General features: G+C 44.6%; 1 long non-coding RNA gene across 3 annotated transcripts in view; it reads right to left on the bottom strand.

Moving 5' to 3' along the window:
• Positions 1 to 447: 447 nt before the first annotated feature.
• The window catches only part of LOC134958367 (uncharacterized), a 93,615-nt gene continuing 71,245 nt past the window's right edge, over positions 448 to 22,817 (bottom strand). For all 3 annotated transcript variants that reach the window (XR_010186992.1, XR_010187004.1, XR_010186986.1), the window contains 3 exons: positions 14,146 to 14,278; positions 8,237 to 8,369; positions 448 to 1,102 (listed from right to left, as the gene is read on the bottom strand). This is a non-coding gene — a long non-coding RNA (uncharacterized LOC134958367). The remainder of the gene's footprint in view (positions 1,103 to 8,236; positions 8,370 to 14,145; positions 14,279 to 22,817) is intronic.

Genomic DNA, 22,817 nt, shown 5'->3' with positions numbered 1-22,817 from the left:
GTCCCCAACTCACACTTGGTAATGTAAGGTGAATCCTATCAAGGTATCTTTTGTATGGTTGGTAAGTATCTTCACACCCGTCCTCAGCAGAAGATTCCTTAGTTTATCACAAAGAAAAATACAAGAAAGGGAGCCAATGTGTAGTGTGTATAAAACAGGGGATCCCTGAAATGGTTATACAGAAGTGTGTCCCCTTTGTAAAGGGTAAGTATATTGTATCCCATAATAGCGTAATATACTCTAAATGGAATGATTGGGCATACCCCCACACTCACTGGGACATCACAGATTTCAAGCACATCATGGTATCTTTAAAGTGCACGAAAGACTTCATATACTGCGTACCCCAACCCACACGTATAAAAGAGGAGCTGCTCCTATAAAGGTATCTTTGTATGGTGTGCCGGATATTCTTACTCCAAACAGCGATGTATCACAAAAGCACAGGTTTATTGGATTATGCAGAATCCATATACATAAAAAAGACCACACACGTGGTGTACAAACAACATGCAGAAGTTGATAGATGAAAAAAATTGATTAAAAAAATATTTATCCAATAAAAATGATCCAATAAAAACAAACAAGAAATATACAAAAATAGTCCATAAAAGTTTTTAAAAAGCAGCTACTCACACTCCTGAAGGCAATATATCAATGCGTTTCGGTCCTACAAGACCTTTATCAAGATAAGCTGGAGTGTGCAGGAGCTTAATATTTATAGTACAAGTAGCCAATCATAAGTCACAGGACATGACGTCATGTAATTAATAAATATTCTTTAACGTCATACAATAAACAAACAGTAATATTAACTATGCATAATGTTCCTTATTATTTAAAAGTATACATCAATATTACATTGTTTATATTCCGTTTTTACACTTCAATAAAGCTACATAGTGCCGCGCCAGGCGGAAGTTCCGGTCCCCCCGGGTGTTGATGGGAGATGTAGTTTTGTTCTCGTCCACATCGTGTAGTCATATGATGCTGTTCCCGGAAGTATAGTCCCGCGTCATCGGGGGAAGCCGGAACTTGATATTAGATTCATGAGGAATGTAGTTTACAGCCCACAGGCGGAACTTGAATATGACGATTCCGTCTGAGGATTGTGGGAAATGTAGTTAAAGTACTTTCAATTGCGGAGCAAAACCAGTTAAAACGAATAGGAAGTAATAATAGCTCAAGAATAAATTAAGCAACGAGGTCTCCCATAGCAATGTTAAAAAAAAAACTCAGGTTATGGAATATAGGAGTAGCACGCTGAGTGAAATGCCCGATATGGCAGCCACGCAGCTGCTACATGCACACACACATACATATACATTGTGACAAGAACACTGGGATAGTGTTTGAGGGCAGGTATGTCATACCCTCCAACATGACCCGCCCCACTAGGTACAAAATGCTCTGTTTCTGGACTTCCCTCTTAATTTATTATTGCAATCACCTGTGAAGAAACAGCTTTCTTATCATTTAACTAGTTCAACACAGGTGATGGAAATCATAAATTAAGAGGGAAGTCCAGGAACAGAGCAATTTGTACCTAGTGGGGCGGGTCATGTTGGAGGGACTGGTATGTTTGTCCCAGGTTCTTGTCTTACATGTATTAGAAAAATGAAAACTTCTAGGAATATGTTTTGTTTTGTTAGAACCTTTTCAGTTTGTTGGAAAAGCTGGGTAAGGGCCCTGAAAGAAAGATGGGGCAAGTTCCAGACATTGGGCCCAGTTCGGGTCTTTGGCCTCACAGAAGGCTAATCAGGCTTTCAGCTGTGTAAGAGTGTTATAGAGCTGCTGGCCTGATTAGGGTGTACAGACTGCCTGGGAAGACTGCAGGATCTCTGTGAGAGAAACACGCTTCCTGATACAAGTGAGCTATACAGTGTACTGGAGAACTCTGTGATTTTTTGTTTAGTGATAGTTAGGAACATCTTGTGTTTAGTTAGTGCCGGACAGGCAAGGTATTTTCTTTTGCTGTTTGTTTTACTTTCTGTATAATAAAACTGTCTGGGGCCAGTTGTACCGGAAACTGGACTTGTGTGGTTCCTCAGCTGCTGCAGGCTGCCATTTATCCCAGGAAACGGCACCTTGTACCCTTACAGTGTTACAACTTATACATATATATATATATATATATATATAGTCACAAGCGTACCATGCAGAAATATACCATAAAACTGCACTGGACTAGCAATACAAAGTAATACTCAGTATAGCTATATATGTTAACAATAGATATAACAAAGCACAGTAGATACTGGATGTATATCACAGGGCGTTTGCAGGGGCGGATTGGCCATAGGGCTCACCAGGAAGATTCCTGGTAGGCCGGCATGGCTACACCGTATGTTATACCTCTTGTGCTGCCCATGTCGGGCCATTTCTACAAAATTTGACAGGGTCACTTTTAGTTCCCAATCCGCCCCTGGTCTCAGACACAACTGTAACAAAAGATGCACAGAAGGCCACAACTGTGTACAATCAGGCCGTATGAGGAGCGATCTCGTCCCCTCAATAGAGCCCACCTCCTCATCAGACCGCACCCCCATTAGGGCGGCGGACATAAATTTCCTAGGCTGGTTTTCCATCCCAATCCACCCCTAGGCGTTTGTACCACACAGCCCTGAATGTATGCACTCTTTCTTAACTAACACTGTCCCATGACAGGTAGAATACTTAAGTGTCCTGTAAAATGCACAGCGCTGGCGATCAGGCAGCTTTACAGAGGAGGATTTGCCACAGCAGTCCCAGGAACAGCTCAGCTCCATTATGATGGTGGCTGACAGGGAGTGAGGGAGAGATATGCAGCTCCAGGGCGAGAACATTCACTCAAATGGTGCCCTGGGGCTAGGGGGGGGGCGGCTACGGGTTAGGCCTTCTCCCCCTGCTGGCTTCCCCACCGGGCGCTGCGGGCTATGTAAAAACAGGGTTTTAATGAGAGGAAAAACCCCACCTGTGCCCAGTGTCCCGGTGACTAGTGGAGCGGCTGCCCGATTACAGTGTCCACGCCAGCGCGCGCAGCCCGCCTCCCACGGCCGCGCCGGATCACGGGTAACAGCGGGCCAAAGAGACTCCTTACCTCCCCTTGTACCATTACCTCGTGATCCTGAAGGGCAGCGGTGGGTGTGTGACTGACAGGAAAGACACCGGAGCCTCCACTGTAGTTACCCGGTAACCAGGGCGCGGGAGTATACAGTGGCCCTGGGGGAGTGATGGAGCTGCAGCAGAGTATGTCTTATGACATACATAAAAGCTGAAGTCTTTAAAGTACTTCTTCTTTCTTCAATTTAAGCTAAAATATTGGCTGCAAAAGCAGCCCCCCTGTTGATTGGCTGCATACTGCATGGCACCAACTTACAAACTGAGCTCCTGTGCACGGAGGCGAGGTTATAGAGGAGGCGGCGCTGTGCATCTTGGGAACAGTCAAAGCTTTGATCCTGTTGGTGCCTCGGATCAAGATCCTACTCTACACCCCAATAATAATCCTTGTGGAGCCCAGTGTACCGCGCAGCAGAAATGTAATTTATTTATTTATATTTTGTAAGATATCCTGATTGGATGGAAAGGACTCAGGGGAGAACTAAACCCTGAGAAGCATTGTGGTTTTACTGTATAAAAAGAGGAGGCCTGTGAGCATCCAAGTGTATTACACCATTTGCACTCTGCTGTAAGCATATACTGTATTGCTGAGTTCTTTTCAGAACTATTTTGGGCAAATAAACATCATCTGCCTCAAGAAGACCACTTCATCTTGCAGGGCTAAGCGAAACCTAGCTCCATTTTCCGGCTGTCCAGGGTGCACCCAGCGTCTCCAAGATCTGCCTCCAGCCAGCTACCGGGTAGAGGCCTAGTCAAGCGACTAGTAGGGATTTGTCAACACCACACAGGTGTGTTAAGACAGTGTGTCAACACATACAGAGCAGAACCATGGTTCCAGATGCCACGGCAGGTTAGGAGTCTAGTGGTGGCAACGTAGTACCCGCCCACTGCGCAGTGGGTGGAGTCAGTAACAGGTGGTTACTGACGGTAAACAGGAATCCCCTATGTGGCCAGGTCCCGTGTGACCTAAAACTCCATTCTGTGACTGGGGATGGGACGCGAAGCGGTGTGGGCTCTCGTACAGGACCGTCCGCTCACAACAGTACAAACAAGAGAAGAAGAATTTATCGAAACAGAAACAAGCTCTAAAAAACCTAAGCACCTATCAAGATATTACCATATGCCACACAGACACAGGCGGCGGGGTTGTGATACAGGACATTACAGCATATAGAGAAGTCTAACTAAATGACAAAAAGACCTACAGACTATTATCGGGTGACCCTAAGATAGAATTGGCCAAAATCCTGTACCAGATAGGAGAAATGGGAATTACATCAAAGAAGGATAGAGATTTGATATATATTGAAGAACCACAGATCCCAGCATTTTTTATACTTCCAAAACTGCGTAAGGATCCCCTACGACCACCAGGGTGACCAATTATTGCAGCCTGGGATTCTTTGTATTATAAATTAGCTAATACTTAAACTTCTATCTACAACCAGTGGTCATAGGGATTTCAAAATTCCTGAAAGACACCACCACTTTTTTATTGAAACTCAAAGAGTTTTAATAATAATAATAATAATAATAATTGTATTTATATAGCGCTCTTTCTCCAATAGGACTCAAGGCGCTTAACAGATACATAGCATAATATAGTACAGAAAATAATGAAGTACATTTTCATAAAATATAGAAGCATGAAGATACTAAAAGGGACATTGTGGAAATGCTTGAGTACACAGAAAAGTCTTGAGTCTACTTTTGAAGGATTCTATAGTTGGGGCCTCTCGCACTGTGCAGGGAAGTGAGTTCCATAGAGTCGGAGCCGCATGACTCGACCCCCAGATGAATTACGGTAGATTCTAGGTACTGCTAAACGTCCTTCATCTACAGATCGCAGTAATCGAGTGGGACAGTATGGGGTCAGAAGCTGTTTCAGGCACCTTGGGCCTTGGTCATGTAATGCTTTGAAACTCAGTAAGCCAATCTTGAAGATGATTCGCCATCGTACAGGCAGCCAGTGAAGGGAGTAGAGTATGGGTGTTAAGTGGCTAGAATGGGGCTGGTTGGTTAATAGCCTGGCAGCTGTGTTTTGCACCAGCTGTAAGCGCTGCAATTCTTTTGCTGGTAGACCAAGGTAGAGGGCATTACAGTAGTCTAAACGAGATGATACAAATGCATGTATGACTTTTGGCATATCATCTGAGGGAATTAAGTGCTTGATTCTGGCTATGTTCCTCAGGTGAAAGAATGAGGATTTGATTGTGGCTGATATCTGATGTTTAAGTGTCAAGCCACCATCCAGGACAACGCCAAGATTCCGCACACGATCACTGGTCTGTAATTCTGAATCCCCGAGTGTAAGTCCAGTTGGTTGGCTATGCTGCAGTCTTGTCCTTTGATGTTGCGGTCGTATCATAAGGACCTCTGTTTTATCCGGGTTCAGTCGCAGCCAACTGGCGCTCATCCACTCCTGTAGTTCATCTAGACAGCCATTTAGGGTTGATATTGGGTTATCAGTGCCCGGAGCAAAGGACAAGTACAGTTGTGTATCATCTGCATAGCAGTGGTAGACCAGGCCATGGCGCCTGATTATTTTGCCCAATGGGAGCATGTATACTGCAAAAAGCATGGGGGATAGTATAGAACCTTGTGGGACACCACATGGCAATGGCACTGGTGGTGAGGAGTATAATCTAGATGATACTCTCTGTGACCTGCCTGTGAGAAATGATTTGAACCAGCTTAGGACTGTGCCATCCAGACCACAGAAATGTATCAGTCGCTCAATCAGAAGCCCATGTGCTTAGGACTGTGCCATCCAGACCACAGAAATGTATCAGTCGCTCAATCAGAAGCCCATGGTCCACGGTATCAAATGCTGCCGATAGATCCTTACGGGAGTCATGCATGCTTACTGTGTACCACCGATGTGGAAGGTCTATACACCTGCATACAGCACAACAGTGGCCTTAACGTGGTACGCAGATGGTAAACCATTAACCCCCTCTACATTGGCCCCAACTTGGACTTCTTTATGATGCTATTAGAAATTACGTTACCTAGGAATTACTTTTTATTCAATTCCAAATTGTTTCTGCAATGCTTGGGTTGTGCTATGGAGTCCTGTGTGGCTCTGAGTTTCGCCAATATTTTTATGGCAGAGGTGGAAAGAGATCTGTTCCTCACCAACGAAGTATCCACTAAATACATCATATATTATTGTCGGTACATTGACAGTATTTTTGTCCTATGGACTGGCTCTGCAGATGAATTTGATGATATGATGCAAGGGGTTAATACCATGGACACCGCTGTGAAGTTCACTTGGGAGAGCAGTCCCGCCACCATGCATTATCTTGATGTGTCTGTTTTAATAACAAGTGATTTAGAAACTGGCACTCCTTTATGTACTAAAGCCACAGGCAGGTACACGCTGCTACACACAAAAAGTGACCACCCAGCGTCCACAAAGAGGGGTCTCCCTTTCTCGCAATTCGTCCGTATTGGACGACTTTGCAGTAATGAAGATGATGATATGAATCAAATGGATAGCATGTTAAAAAAACAGCAAGGATATCACATCACAAATCACTAAAACTAGCAAAAACTTAAGTTCGTTGGTTATCAGGAGATAAAGCCTTAAATGCAGCCAGTAGAGAAAGAGAGTTAATGAACATCAAAAAAGTCGTGTGGCCTCAGGATTCTTGGGCATTAGTAGCCAGGTAGTCAAAATGGCCAGACAAGTGTGGCCATTCTTCATATTAGATTCTCATCTTACTGCATTACAAGGACATTCCATCCTTCCATCACACAGAAGATGCCGAAATATCAAGGACTCATCTCACCCGTACAGTGGGAACCTTAAATGTACAGGTTGTACTACCTGTGGGTTTTTAGACACAGGAGACGAGTTTGTTCACCAACATACATGCAAGACTTATAAGATCAGATATGCCCTTAAATTTTCTTCAAAGTTTGTCGTTTACTACATCAGATTGCCCATGTGGGCTTCTGTATGTAGGTAAAACGAAAAGACAACTAATAGAGAGAATGGCCATGCACAGGTCGAGTATTAGAGCAGCCCTAGAGGGTAAAGCCTCGGAGCATCCCGTTGCCCGGCATTTTGCTGAACATAAAAATGGTTTAGCAACTTTAAGATATAAGATGATAGATTTCGTCCCAGCAAGGACAAGACGTGGGGACAGGGACCGTAAATTTCTCCAGAAGGAGGCATTCTGGATACACACTTTGAAGACTGTAAAACTCTATGACTCAATGATATTTTGTCCTTTACCCCTTTCTTGTGAACATTGGTTCTTGAATAGATGATTTATTTGTTATTTCCAGTTACTGGTTTATAAAAGTAATCGCAGAAACATGTCCCGTTGATGTTAATTGGCCACAACGATCATGCCACCATAGAGTCCTGGGTTCTTTGATCTTAGGCATCCTTTAGGGCAAACTGGCGCCATATAGCATTTTATATGCTAACACTGCATAGGTGTTTATGTAAGTAAGAGGGACCATTTATATAGCACCAGTAGCAAGTCCTATTGTGACCAATTTTTAGTATATATAATATACCATCAGGAGTGTGGAGTTTGTGCTTGCCATGGACGTACCAGACAGCCATGTTACCCCACATCTAAAAAAATGGTGTCAGCACAGGACAAATTATCTGCTAGGAAGCAATGAAATGTATTGTTTATTGCAACATTGTATTTTGATACTGTTTTCAAAAGGTTGTAGAAGGTAACATGTTATTGTATGCTTACACATAGTGGTGAACACCACACCCCTTGGAGTTCCCGGGACGCCAGTGCTAAGGCGCTCTGATGACATCAGCGGGCCTCCGTCAGGTGTGGTGGAGATGGTGATAAAAGCTATGTTTCTTTTGTATGTGGGTGTCTTGATAAATGGGTTTGTACCCTGAAACCTTGAACAAAGTTATTAGCCTCTAGTGTTTCTTTAGGCCCTGAGTGCTAGGCACAAGTTTGCGGAGAGTGTGTATATATATATATATAAACTTCCAATGTAATAGGCGGCACTCAGAGACTTGGCTGCTATGGAGAACGTGCATAGAAGCCCCGTGGGGCGTGCTTTATTGTAGGTGACGTGTCGGGGATGTCTCCCCTTCTTCAGACAAAGCATAGTGACAAAAACTTAAATACATGAATGGACTTACCCCCTCCCCGTTTGTGTCAGCCGGCTCCCGGTCCCTGCGGCCGCCTTCCTGCAGCGGGCACTTCCGGCCGCAGCTCCGTCCGTCGCACCAGAAGTGACATCATCCGTCCGGCTCTGGGGACCATGGAAACCAGCTGTAAACAAAAGAGGATTACATGAAAGTCTTCACAGTGCACAAAAGAAATATGTAAAAGCAGGAACTGCTTGCCCTGCATTGTGTAAAACAAACCTTTAACATAAGTGAATAGCGTGTGTGTAAAATACAATTTGGGTGGCAAACAAATGATTCTGTATAAGCAACTTGTTCAACAGTGTATGTGTCAACACCATCCACGTGAGACTCGTCAAGAGCAGAAACATGTTGGTTTTTTTTTAAAGTAACCAGAAGACTTAAAAATTGGTTCTTAAACAGAACCATCTGCCTGTGGGGCTGTGTTCTGAAAAGATTTCCTTACACAGTTACAGCATCATCCTTATATCATGAGTACATATGTAGTACTGACATCTTGTGGCCGGATTATAAACCACATTTATCTATCTAAAAAAGAATGCACCTTAGTACAAATATCACAAACCATCAAGGAAATATGCATTGTTTTGGACAACCGCTCTAAAAACGTATTTTGTGTGGCCTACTCAATGCTTCCTAGCCCAAACTGAAGAAGCAAGTGAGTTTATAGGAAATGGCACAAAATGAGTGATTCATTCAGGCCCTTGGGGGCCACACAATCCAGGCGGAAAATCCATCTGGATTCTAATTGTAATAACAACTTCCCCCTGTCTCCTCCTCGTCGGAGTGCTGGGACATGGTCTATGGCTTTATATTTCAAACTGGCAAGGTTGTGTTTATGTGTCACAAAGTGGCATGCCACTGGTTGATCACTATCGCCCGTAGTCAGGGCTGCTCTGATGGCTGATCTATGTTGGGTAAGACGTACCTTCAATTGGCATTCCATCTTCCTAACATAGTACAGCCCACACGGGCAAATAGTGACATATATCACGTATTTGCTAGTGTATGTCAGCGGCCACTTTATGCCAGTGCCGTTACTAGGCATTTTAGCACAGTGTGCAAGAAACGGCATTGGTGCCCCCCCCCCCCCCATGCAAGATAGGGGCAGTGCGCGCCTTAGGCACGCAAGAAATATATAGGGGCATGGCTTCATGGGGAAGGGGCGTGGCCACAAAATAATACCAATTCATACTACTGTGCACAGTAGTCTCCATTATTCAAATTACGCTGCACAGTAGCGCCACTACACCAGGTAGAGCCCCTTTTACACATTACAGCAGACAGTCCCCCTTTTTACACATTACGGCAGACAGCGTCCCCCTTTTTACACATTATGGCAGACAGAGTCCCCTTTTTACACATTACGGCAGACAGCGTCCCCCTTTTACACATTACGGTAGACAGCATCCCCCTTTTTACACATTACGGCAGACAGAGACCCATTTTTACACATTACGGCAGACAGCGTCCCCTTATTACACATTACGGCAGACAGCGTCCCCTTTTTACACATTACGGCAGACAGAGTCCCCTTTTTACACATTACGGCAGTCATCGTCCCCCTTTTTACACATTATGGCAGACAGCGTCCCCCTTTTCACACATTACGGCAGACAGCATCCCCTTTTTTACACATTACGGCAGACAGAGTCCCCTTTTTACACATTACGGCAGACATCGTCCCCCTTTTTACACATTACGGCAGACAGTGTTCCCCTTTTTACACATTACGGCAGACAGCGTCCCCTTTTTACACATTACGGCAGGCAGCGTCCCCTTTTTTACACATTACGGCAGACAGCGTCCCCTTTTTTACACATTACGACAGACAGCGTCCCCCTTTTTACACATTGCAAGAGAATAGATAGAGAAATAGAGAGGGAGAGAGAGAGAGAGAGAGAAAAAGAGAGAGAGATACTTACCATCTCTCCCCGCTGGCAGTCAGGCTCCTCGTGCTGGCAGATGATCAGATCCCTCGGTGCAGGCAGCGGAGAAGGAGGAAGAGGGAGGGGGACTGGAGCCGCAGCAGCGCTATGTCATTGGTAGTAGCGCCGCTGCAGCTATCCCCTCTCCTTCCGTATTGGCTGCCCGCCGCCGCTGTGAATGCTGGGATGAAGGAACCGCATCCCAACATTCACAGCAGCGCCGGACAGCCAATACGGAAGGAGAGGGGACAGCTGCAGTGGCGCTACTACCAATGACATAGCGCTGCTGCGGCTCCAGTCCCCCTCCCTCCTCCTTCTTCTCTGCTGCCTCCGGCGCTGCTGCTGCTCTCCTCCCCAGCATGGCGCACACAGCAGAGGTGGCATGTAATGAGTCAATTTGACTCATTATATGCTGCTGGCCGTTGCGCCCTCAGGGCAAATGCGCTGTGTGCCAGAAACACCTGGCACACACGTAGTTACGGCCCTGCTTTATGCTATACCTTTTACCAGTATGTGGGTGAGGTATGGAGTCACCCACTGCTAAGTACGAGCAAGTGGTACACCCCAAACATCGAAAACAGCTGTTCTTTATGCTGAGGAAATGTTTGGGGGTCTGACTATCAAGGAAACCGGTAACGTCTGTTTTTACCAATAGGTCTTTCAGGTTTTTTCCCCGTGCATAGCTGGGAATAAGTCGGCTTTTGTGAAAACAGCCCAAATCTGGGTCTGTAGCGACTATTTGCCATAACTCTTTGGTCTTTCTAAGAGTGTGTGAACTCTGAGTATTATACTCGTTCACCCAAGCCACGATGTTGCTCTTATTGGGGACCTTGAGGCTATCACTGCCTCGATATTTAGCTAAAGCTCTCTTTCGTGCCTTGGAGAGTTCTGCAGTGGAATAACCCCTTTCCTCAAACTTTTTTATCATGATGTCCAGTAGTTTTCCCTAAGCGCAGGATCGCTGTTGTTCCTGCATACCCTCAGTATTTGTGAATAGGGGAGACATGGATAGTGGCTTTCGGATGGAAGCTGTCTGCGTGCAACACTGTATTACGGTCTGTGGGCTTAGTATAGAAAGACGTATGGATCTGCCCCCCTCTGATCTCAATCAAAATATCCAAAAAACAAATTTTATGCATGTCGTTCGTGATAGTAAATTTTATGGACAGACTCATTCTGTATGTGAATAATCTCTTCCATCCTACTCACATCTTGTTGCCAAAATATCAACAAGTCATCTATGTATCTATAATAGAGACATAGTGAATTGGAAATAGACGTGTCTTCGAAGAACAACCCTTTTTCTACCTCCCACATGAAGCTGTTAGCGAATGAAGGTGCGACGGAAGAACCCATCGCACACCCCATTAGCTGCTTGTAATACACTCTGTTAAACATGAAAAAATAGTGTTCCAATGTAAAGGCTAGTAACATGAGAAACAGGTCGATGTCTGGACCCTGATACAAACAACTCCCTGTGATTAACCTTCTAACTGCTTCCAGCCCCGCTTTATGCGGAATGGATGTATACAAACTGGTTACATCCAACGTAACCAGTGTAGTATTATCAGGGACTGTTTGCATCTGCTTTAATTTCTCTAATAATGTGCCCGAGTCTTTTAAATAAGTAAAAGTATTTTGAATGCATAGTTGCAAAAACGTATCTAGATACACAGCCACCGGCTCGTACAGAGACCCCCGGGCAGAAATGACTGGTCTGCCTGGGGGGCTCTGCGAGTCCTTGTGTACCTTGGGCAATGTGTAAAACACAGGTAAAATCGGGTAAGCGGTAGATAACTTCTCACATACTACCTGAGACAACAAACCATCACCTTTTGCTCATTTTAAAATGACATCCAGTTCCTGTTTATAAGCTTGTATAGGGTCTTGATCTAGCCTACAATACGTCCTGGAGTCACTTAATAAACAGTTGCATTCTGTGATATAAGCTGACGTGTCCTGTATTACGATAGAGCCCACCTTGTCAGCTGCTCTCAAAATGATGCCTTTACGGTTTTGTAACTTAGTAAGGGCTCCTCTCTCTTCCCAAGACAAATTATGTCTGGTGGATGCTTCAACCGTGTTGATACTATCCTCCAACAGCCTATGAAAAGTTTTTAAAGAGGCATTTGAAGACTGGGGTTCGAATTTTGATCTCTGGCCCAAACGTTGTATCCTTGTTGGCATATTCACCTTTGTTGTGGCGGCAGGATGTTTAAAAAATGTTCTTTCAGCTTAAGGGACCTATTCAATTTGTACATGTCCACTTTCCATTTAAAGAGGTCGGGTCTGTTTGTAGGGACGAAAGAAAGTCCTTTACTCAATAATTACTGTTCTTGTTCCGTTAGGGCATGAGATGACAGGTTGAAGATGGCGTTCATTTGTTTCTCACCGTCTTTCTTCCCTGCCTGCGTCCGCGATTGGCCCCCCCGGCGCATTGGCCTCTTCCCCGGGCCCCTGACCGGGTTCTTACCCCTAAAGGGGTCATCATCAATGGGGTACTTGCTGTGCTTTGGATCAGATCTTCTGATTCACTGGCGGACGTGCTTGAAAATCTCACTCTCTGTTATTGCCTCCGGAACTGTGAGTTGTGCCTCACAGTACGGATGGTGTAATGGTTAGCATTACTGCCTCACAGCACTGAGGTCATGGGTTCGATTCCCACCATGGCCCTAACTGTGGGGAGTTTGTATATTCTCCCCGTACTTGCGTGGGTTTCCTCCGGGTACTCCGGTTTCCTCCCACAATCCAAAAATATACTGGTAGGTTAATTGGCTCCCAACAAAATTAACCCTAGCATGAATGTGTGTGCATGTACATGTGATAGGGAATATAGATTGTAAGCTCCACTGGGGCAGGGACGCGCTGCGGAATTTGTGTGCGCTATATAAATAACTGGTAATAAATAATAAATAATTTATGGGATTCCCCGTCTATTGCAACCATTAGTATACCTGGTGCTGAGTATAATCCGCCACAACTTTTTTGTATTTCTCTCTTTTGTATTTTAAAAGATAATTTTTGTAGGACTTGAGTTTAGCTATCCAGTCCGTAGTCGGATCAGTGGATAGAGTAGCCAGATGTTCGTTTTCAAACTCAGTGATGCTGTTCTTGGTGACATTCCATTCCTGTGTTGATTCCTCAATCACCAGGAGTATAAGATCCATCGAGCATTTGTTTAAGATTGAGATCCATCTTTTACGAAAATTTACGTTATGCCGCCCTATTGTGGGGGTATTGTGGATCCTAAAACCCCGCAGGATCTGTTTGGCCCGATGGTAATCTAAAATGGTCCTGCTATGGTACAGGAAATCGAGTTCTCTTTTCTTTAATTTGTATAATTCTTTGAAAACATCATCTTGAGACTCTACTGGCACATCAGTGAATGCTGAATCTTTATGTAAAATATTTTCTGCATCAACATTGGAAAAACTGAGGGTTTCATAGTTGTCACATTCAATGAGAAAATATGTGAAATCTCCCTCTCCCTCTAATGTCGCCATGAGTAATTCGGCCACAGGCAGTTTTATCCGCTGTAAATGTGATGAAGAAATTGCCAGTGCTTGTATAAAAGTGCTGGTGCACTGCGTGCTGAAAAAGCCAAAAAAAATAAAGTGCGAGTACTATGTGAGGAACTGTAGAAGGGTAGATTTTCTTTACCGGGTGCCTTGAACTGGGACCAACGAGCTTATCCACCGCAGCAGAGCGTTATCCCGATTATGTAGAAAAGCAATGTATTCCGGCACTCCGTTCATCCAATTACCGGCTCCGGTGCCCTTCTATGGGGTGCAATCCCCACCAATACGAACATCCAATGTAATAGGCGGCACTCAGAGACTTGGCTGCTATAGAGAACGTGCATAAAAGCGCCGTGGGGCGTGCTTTATTGTAGGTGACGTTTCGGGGATGTCTCCCCTTCTTCAGACAAAGCATAGTGACAAAAAGTGACCTTAAATACATGAATGGACTTACCCCCTCCGCGTTTATGTCAGTGGGCTCCCAGTCCCTGCGGCCACCTTCCTGCAGCAGGCACTTCCGGCCGCTGCTCTGTCCGTCGCATCGGAAGTGACATCACCCGTCCGGCTCCGGGGACCATGGAAACCAGCTGTAAACAAAAAAGAAATTACATGAAAGTCCTCACAGTGCACAACAGAAATATGTTAGAGCAGGAACTGCTTGCCATGCATTGCCATGAATATCGGCACTACCTCCGCTATATGCCAGTCTTTGGGAACCATACCCGATTTAACCGAATCCATGAAGATCAAAAATAGAGGTCTTGCTAGTGTTGGCATAGTGCGATGGATTGATACCATAGGTGTGCAGCAGGAGGTCTTATAAATAAAGGATCACCTCAGGAGTTACCTTGTATTCAGACAGAACGAGACTTGAGATGTATATCTTCTTTATATAGTACTGAGTACCAGGATCAATATAACAACAGGTTTCAGTAACAGCTTCTTAACTTAAACATGTCAGTAACATGAGCTGCTCAGCTCACCTCCTTTCCTCAGAGACTTTTCTAGAACACACACGTGAGGAGAGAAGAACAAACAAGTACATGCATATACAGCAGACAAACAATACACCTCTGTAAGTATACAGTGCCATCTGCTGCCCCTGTACGGTAACTACATGCATATAAACAAACCCATAGTCTGTTGTACATATTTCAACACCCCTTCTCAACAGACTGGGTTTCTTCAGTTAGACCCATCTTTGACGTGAGTCTCCAATGTCTCTCTCTGGTAAGAGGCTTAGTCATGATATCAGCTGTCATATCTTCTGTTGGGCAATAGTTCAACTCTATAAGACCTTGTTCCTGTAGATCCCTCAGAAAGTGATGCTTGACATCAATGTGCTTGGTTCTTGGGTTCACTCTTTCTGTTTGCGCTAATGCAAGGCATCCTTGATTATCCTCATATATCTTGATAGGTTCTTCTTGAGGCATTCCTAGGTCTGATAGTAGCTGCATTAACCATACCACTTCTTGACTGGCGTGAGCTGCTGCGATATATTCAGCTTCTGTAGAAGATAGTGCTACGGTAGACTGCTTCTTGCTTGTCCAGCTGATTAATCCTTCTCCGATAGAGAATAGATATCCACTTGTGGATTTTCTGTCACTTGTATCTCCAGCCCAATCTGCGTCAACATATCCTGTTAACTTGTGACTTGTGTTTGCTGAGAGCTTAAGCTTCTTGTTAATCGTTCCCTTCAAGTAACGAATTACCCTCTTAACTGCATTCCAATCCATCTTGGTTGGTTTAGAGACTTTTCTGCTTAAAATCCCGACTGCTGTGGAGATATCTGGTCTGGTGACGGTTGCAATGTATAGCAATTTTCCTATGGCTTTTCTGTATAGATGGTTATCCTGTAACAGGTTGCTCTGATCATTTGGTTCCTTTTCATAACTTGTCTCCATAGGAGTGCTTGCTGTCTTTGCATCTTGTATACCAAATTCCTCAATGGTTTCCTGAATTTTGTATTTCTGACTTAGTGTGAATGTTCCATCACCTTCTCTTGAGATTTGCATTCCCAAGTAATGCGTTATGTGGCCGAGGTCTTTTGTTTCAAACTGACGGTTTAGTTCTTGTAGCAATTCAATTTCGTCCCCTTCTTGTTCAAAACAAACTAGCAAATCGTCCACGTAAATCAATACATAGAACCATCTTTCCTCTATCAATTTTGTATAGAGACATGGGTCTGCTTTGCTTCTAATGAATCCTTTTTCTGTCAGAACTCCATTTATCTTTGTATTCCATGCTCTTGCTGCTTGTTTAAGACCATATATACTCTTGTTAAGTTTACATACATGATCTGGGTTCTGAGAATTCACGAAGCCTGGTGGTTGTTCCATGTATATATCTTCCTTTAGTTCACCATGTAGGAAAGCCGTCTTTACATCGAAATGTTTCACTTGCATACCCTTTATGGCTGCTGTTAGGAGTAAGGTTCTAATGGTAGTGTGCTTCACAACTGGAGCAAACGTTTCATCATAATCTTCTCCAATTTCTGTGAATATCCTTTAGCAACCAGTCTTGCCTTGTATCTTTCTATGTTTCCTTCAGAATCATACTTGACCTTAAAAGTCCATTTACATCCTATGGCCTTTTTGTCTACTGGTAGTCTGGTCAATGTCCATGTCTGATTGTCTTCCATTGATTCCATTTCTTCTTTTGCGGCTCCTAACCATTTCTGTGCTTCTCTTTCAGAAAAATTAGCAATTTCTTCCCATGATGCAGGTTCTTGTATGTTAATAGCTTTTGCTTTGTAAGATAAACGTGCAGGTGCTTTTCCCTTATTTTCTCTTGAAGAGCGTCTCACCCCCTCGGATGTACTCTCACGAGTGTCGCTGGTATTTGTCTTGTGTTGTACTTCAACTTCTTGAGTGATCTCTACTTCATCTGTTTCTTTGGATTCAGTGCTTTCTTCTTCAGTAGAGTCTACTGGAATTATGACATCATCTCGTGTTTCTTCTATGAATGTCACACTGTTGCTTATAACTATTTTTCCAGTTCTTGGATTTAAGATTCTGTAGCCTTTTGAATGTTCGCTGTAGCCGACTAGAACTCCCTCTTCTGCTCGGTTCTGCAACTTGCTTCGTTTTTCAGCGGGAATGTAGACGAAGGCTCTGCATCCAAAAACTCTAATGTGCTTTAAGCTGGGTTTCTTACCGTGCCACAGCTCATATGGTGTCTTCCTTACTGCTTTGGAAAGTAGTCTGTTTTGAAGATAGGTGGCTGTTGCTGCTGCTTCACCCCAATATTTATCAGGTAGTCCTGAATCTGTAAGCATGCACCTTATCATTTCTGTTAGTGATCTGTTTTTCCTCTCAGATACACCGTTTTGCTCTGGTGTATATGGTACTGTCTTCTGATGCTCAATACCGAGTCCTCTTAAGTACCGTTCTATTTTCTGTCCTGTGAACTCGCCTCCATTGTCGCTGCGAAGAGTTAGCATATTCCTCTTGAACCTGTTTCTGGTCATGGTCACATAGTCTTGCAGCTTTTCTAAGACTTCATCTTTACTTTTTATTAGATAAGTGACTGTGAACCTGGAGTAGTTGTCAATGAATGTCAGCATGTACCTTTTGTCTCCTACGGTTCGCGTTTTCATAGGTCCACATATATCACTATGTACCAGGTCTAGTGGTCTGGAAGCTCTGTTTTCACTTTTCTTAGGAATTGTCGTCCTTGTTGCTTTTGCTTTTATGCAGCATTGGCACTTCATCATTTCCGAACAGTCTGACACTTTGAGATCCCTGGCTAGGTCTCTCCTCTGCATTTCCTTTATGCAATCTGGGTGTCTGTGTCCTAATCATCTATGCCACTTGTGAATACAGTCAACGTGTTTCTGTGTACTCAGCTTTGCCTGCTGTGCTGCGATATCCAGACAGTATAAATGTTCTTTTATTCTGGCTGTAGCTAGCGTTTCTCTTCCATTTTGGATAAAACACTTATTATTCTGAAACTTTACAGTAAGTCCTTTTTCTACTAGATTCTTTACTGATAGCAGTGCTCCTTCAAGCTTGGGAACATATAGCACATATGTTACGGGTATTTCTGCATAGCTGCCATTACCCTTGGAGCATAGGAATTGACCATTCCCTTTCCCTTCTGCAATGATATTTGTTCCATCTGCTAGGTAGATTGTTTCTTTATGGTTCAAATCAAGTTCAGTAAAGAAGTCCTTGTTATTTGTCATATGACTAGTCGCTCCTGAGTCTACATACCACTTTTCTGACAATTGGGTTACTGTCGCTTTAAATGTTCCATTCCAATTGTGTGCTCCTGTATCTGTAAGTGTGGCTTTGGCTCTTTGTTTGTGTAATCTTTCTGGTGGTTTGTGCTGCTCTGTCTTCCATATGGTGCAATCTTTTTTCAGGTGACCCACTTTCTTGCATCTGAAACATGCTCTTGTTTCCCTGGTGTGTGGCTTAGTGTCCGCCATTTTAAGTGCTTTCTCTGTGTCACTTTCAGTATTGCACTCTGTAAGCTCCTTTCTGCGTTGATACTCCTCTATGAGCCTGTTCTTCACAAAGTCTGGTGTGATTTCTGCTTCAGGTCTCATTTCTAGTGCATTTATTAGTGCACTGTATGTATCTGGTAAACTGCACAGGAGGATAGCTACTATGTGGTTGCTTTTGATTTCTTCTCCCATTGACCTGAGATGTATGGTTATCTCTAGTAGTGCACTGATGTGTTCTTGCATTGTCTAGCCTTTATTAAATCTCATTTGGTATAATTTTCTTAATAGGAATAGTTTGCTGTTCAAACTTGATCCTTCATGCACTCTCTGTAATGCTGTCCACATGTCTTTAGCTGTACTCTCTTGTCTTATGTGTATAAGCTGTTCATCTTCCACCAGTAAACTTATAGTGGCTCTTGCCTGTCTGTCCTTCTTAATCCACTGCTGATCCTCTCCTTCAGGTCTGTCTGCATTTATAACATCCCATAAATCATCTCTGGTTAATAGCATTTCTACTTTAAACTTCCATGTCTGATAGTTCTCATTAGAAAGCTTGCTAGCAGCTAGTCTGAGATCTGTGTAATTTGCCATAACCCTTCCTTGTATAGATCTCTCTATTCTTCTGTGGTATTAAACTTGTTTTACTCACAGTTTTCTTTCCAAGGTTCTCCTGGGTTGTTTCTTGTGTACGTTACACAGTCTGCTGTCTGCGCCTGCTGGGACTTGCAGTGCAACTCGTGATCTGGATGCTGCTTAGGATGTACTCCTGAAAACTTTATCTTGTATAGACTCCAGTCTGGGCCCATAACCTGTTGGCATAGTGCAATGGATTGATACCATAGGTGTGCAGCAGGAGGTCTTATAGATAAAGGATCACCTCAGGAGTTACCTTGTATTCAGACAGAATGAGACTTGAGATGTATATCTTCTTTATATAGTACTGAGTACCAGGATCAATATAACAACAGGTTTCAGTAACAGCTTCTTAACTTAAACATGTCAGTAACATGAGCTGCTCAGCTCACCTCCTTTCCTCAGAGACTTTTCTAGAACACACACGTGAGGAGAGAAGAACAAACAAGTACATGCATATACAGCAGACAAACAATACACCTCTGTAAGTATACAGCGCCATCTGCTGCCCCTGTACGGTAACTACATGCATATAAACAAACCCATAGTCTGTTGTACATATTTCAACAGCTAGTTCAGCGTGCAGCTCCATAAGAACCCTCGGGTGAATTCCATCGGGACCAGGTGACTTATTAATCTTTAACTTTTTTAATTGGTCACAGACTACCTCCTCACATAAATATGCATTTAGCAGTGGGACATTATCTTTGTTGAGATTTTGTTTTAGACCCAGCATTTGGTCCTCTCTGGTGAATACCATTGAAAAAAACTAGTGATGAGCAGGTTCGGTTCCTCGGAAACCGAACCCACTCGAACTTCACCCATTTTACACGGGTCCGAGGCATACTCGGATTCTCCCATATGGCTCGGTTAACCCGAGCGCGCCCGAACGTCATCATCCCGCTGTCGGATTCTCGCGAGATTCGGATTCTATATAAGCAGCCGCACGTCGCCGCCATTTTCACTCGTGCATTGCAAATGTTAGGGAGAGGACGTGGCTGGCGACCTCTCCGTTTATTGTTGAACTTGATTGATTGTGCTTTATTGCTTAATTGTGGGGAGGACTGGGGAGCAGCTGTATAATATAGGAGGAGTACAGTGCAGAGTTTTGCTGATCAGTGACCACCAGTTTTATCCGTTCTCTGTCTGAAAAAAAACGCTCCTTATCTGTGCTCAGTGTGCTGCATATATCTGTGCTCACACTGCTTAATTGTGGGGACTGGGGAGCAGCTGTATATATAGCAGGAGTACAGTGCAGAGTTTTGCTGACAGTGACCACCAGTATACGTTGTCTGCCTGAAAAACACTCCATATCTGTGCTCAGTGTGCTGCTTTATTGTGGGGACTGGGGACCACCAATATAATATTATATAGGAGGAGTAGTACAGTGCAGAGTTTTGCTGACCAGTGACCACCAGTATACGTTGTCTGCCTGAAAAACACTCCATATCTGTGCTGCATTGTAGACAGTATATAGTAGGAGTACAGTGCATAATTTTGCTGACCACCAGTATATAATATATAGCAGTACGGTACAGTAGGCCACTGCTCTACCTACCTCTGTGTCGTCAAGTATACTATCCATCCATACCTGTGGTGCATTTCATTTTTGCACAGTTTGCTGACCACCGGTATATAATATATAGCAGTACGGTACAGGTGGCCACTGCTGTACCTACCTCTGTGTCGTTAAGTATACTATCCATCCATACCTGTGGTGCATTTCAGTTTTGCACAGTTTGCTGACCACCAGTATATAATATATAGCAGTACGGTACAGTAGGCCACTGCTGTACCTACCTCTGTGTCGTCAAGTATACTATCCATCCATACCTGTGGTGCATTTCAGTTTTGCACAGTTTGCTGACCACCAGTATATAATATATAGCATTTACGGTACAGTAGGCCACTGCTGTACCTACCTCTGTGTCGTCAAGAATACTATCTGTGTACCCCAGCATCCTCTAGGACGTAAGAGAAATCAGGCAGATGCAACATCTCAGGATGGGATACATGTAACTCCGGCAGATGGGATGCCGGCTGTCACTATACTGACAGAGGCATCCTATCTGCCGTAATCCCGGCAGCAAGTCACCTCTCGGGCGCACTGTGCTCACCACGCATTAGGCCCGGTGGCTCACTTCGCTTGCCACAGGTTCTATTCCCATTCGGTTGGTGATGTGTACCCACCAACCGAGTGGGAATACCAGACGGGAGTCGGGATTCCGTATGCAGGTAAAATGCCGGCTGATGGGATTCCAACAGCCGGTATATTGGCTGCATCCCCTCAGGATATAGACTTGCAGGGAAGTTACTGCACTAGAGCAGTGTGAACCAGTGCCGTAACTAGACATTTTAGCGCTGTGTGCAAGAAACAGCATCATTATGTAAAGTAGGGGCAGTGGCACGCGTCAAAAATATAGGGGTGTGGCTTCATGGGGAATGGGTGTGGCCACAAAATAATACCAATTCATATTACAGTGCACAGTAGTCTCCATTATTCAAATTATGCCACACAATAGTGCCACCACACCAGGTAGAGCACCTTTTACACATTACGGCAGGTAGAGTCCCCTTTTGCACATTACGTCAGATAGAGTGCAACTTTTTACACATTACGGCGGACAGATTCCCATTTTTACACATTACGGCAGACAGAGTCACCTTTTTTACACATTATGACAGACAACGTCCCCTTTTTACACATTACGGCAGACAGAGTTCCCTTCGTATACATTACGGCAGACAGGGTTCCCTTTGTACACATTACGGCAGACAGCGTCCCCTTTTTACACATTACGGCAGACAGAGGGGGTCATTCTGACCCGTTCGCATGCAGCGGTTCTTCGCTGCGGTGCGAACGGGTCAGAACTGCGCATTGCACACGTGCACCATTGCCCGGCGACAGACATCGCCAGGCAACGGAGCGCCAACCAAGAAAAAAAGACGCAGCGCTGGACGGAAGAAGATTGACAGCGGAAAGGCGTTCCGGGGCGGATACTCACCGTTGGAGGCCGTTTTCGGCGAGTGGTAAGAAGAACGCAGGCGTGTCCAGGCATTTGGAGGGCGGATGTCTGACATCAGGACCGGGACCTTCATCACTGGATCCATCGCACAAGGTAAGTAGCTGCAGGGCTGGTCTTGTTTTGCAGGAATCTTTTTAAGCATAGCAGGGCTGCACAAGCGATCGTAGCCCTGCTATGCTAAAATACACTCCCCCCATAGGCGGGGATTAGTTTATCGCACCAGCAGCAAAAAGTTGCTGGCTGTGATCAACTCGGAATGACCCCCAGAGTCCCCCTTTTTACACATTATGGCAGACAGTCCCCCTTTTTACAAATTATGGTAGACAGCGTCCCCTTTTTACACATTACGGCAGACAGAGTCCACCTTTTACACATTAGGTAGACAGGATAGATAGATAGATAGATAGATAGATAGATAGATAGATAGATAGATAGATAGATAGATAGATAGATAGATAGATAGATAGACAGACAGACAGACAGACAGACAGACAGACAGACAGAATAGATGATAGATACTTACTGTCTCTCCGCTGGCTCAGGCAGTCAGGCTCCTCTGTGCAGAAACTGTTGGCAGTTCCCGGGCAGGGGAGGAGGAGGAAGAGGGAGGGGGACTCGGGAGCCGCAGCAGCGCACTGTAATTGGTGGCGGCACTACTGCAGCTGTCCCTCTCCTTCCACATTGGCCGGCCGCAGCCACTGTGAATGCTGGAATGAGGGAATCGCATCCCAGCATTCACGGCGGCGGCTAGCCTATTACAGTGACAGTTGCAGTGGTGCCGCCACCAATTACAGTGCGTTGCTGCAGCTCCCTCCTCCTCCTCCTCCTTCTCCCGTGCCCCCGTAGCTGCTGCTCCTCTCCGCGCACACGCAGGCGGCTTGTAATGAGTCAGTTTGACTCATTACAATGCTGCAGACTAAAGTCCCCTTGGAACGGGGATGCGGCCAGTTGCGCCCTCAGGGCGATTGCGCTGTGTGCCAGTTTCTTCACTCCCCCCGTCACCCAGCCCCATAGCAC

This window comes from Pseudophryne corroboree, chromosome 1, assembly GCF_028390025.1.
Source record: "Pseudophryne corroboree isolate aPseCor3 chromosome 1, aPseCor3.hap2, whole genome shotgun sequence".
Classification (NCBI taxonomy): Eukaryota; Metazoa; Chordata; class Amphibia; order Anura; family Myobatrachidae; genus Pseudophryne; species Pseudophryne corroboree.
The sequence above is the reverse complement of the archived record's forward strand: the minus strand, read 5'-3'. Positions and strand labels throughout refer to the sequence as shown.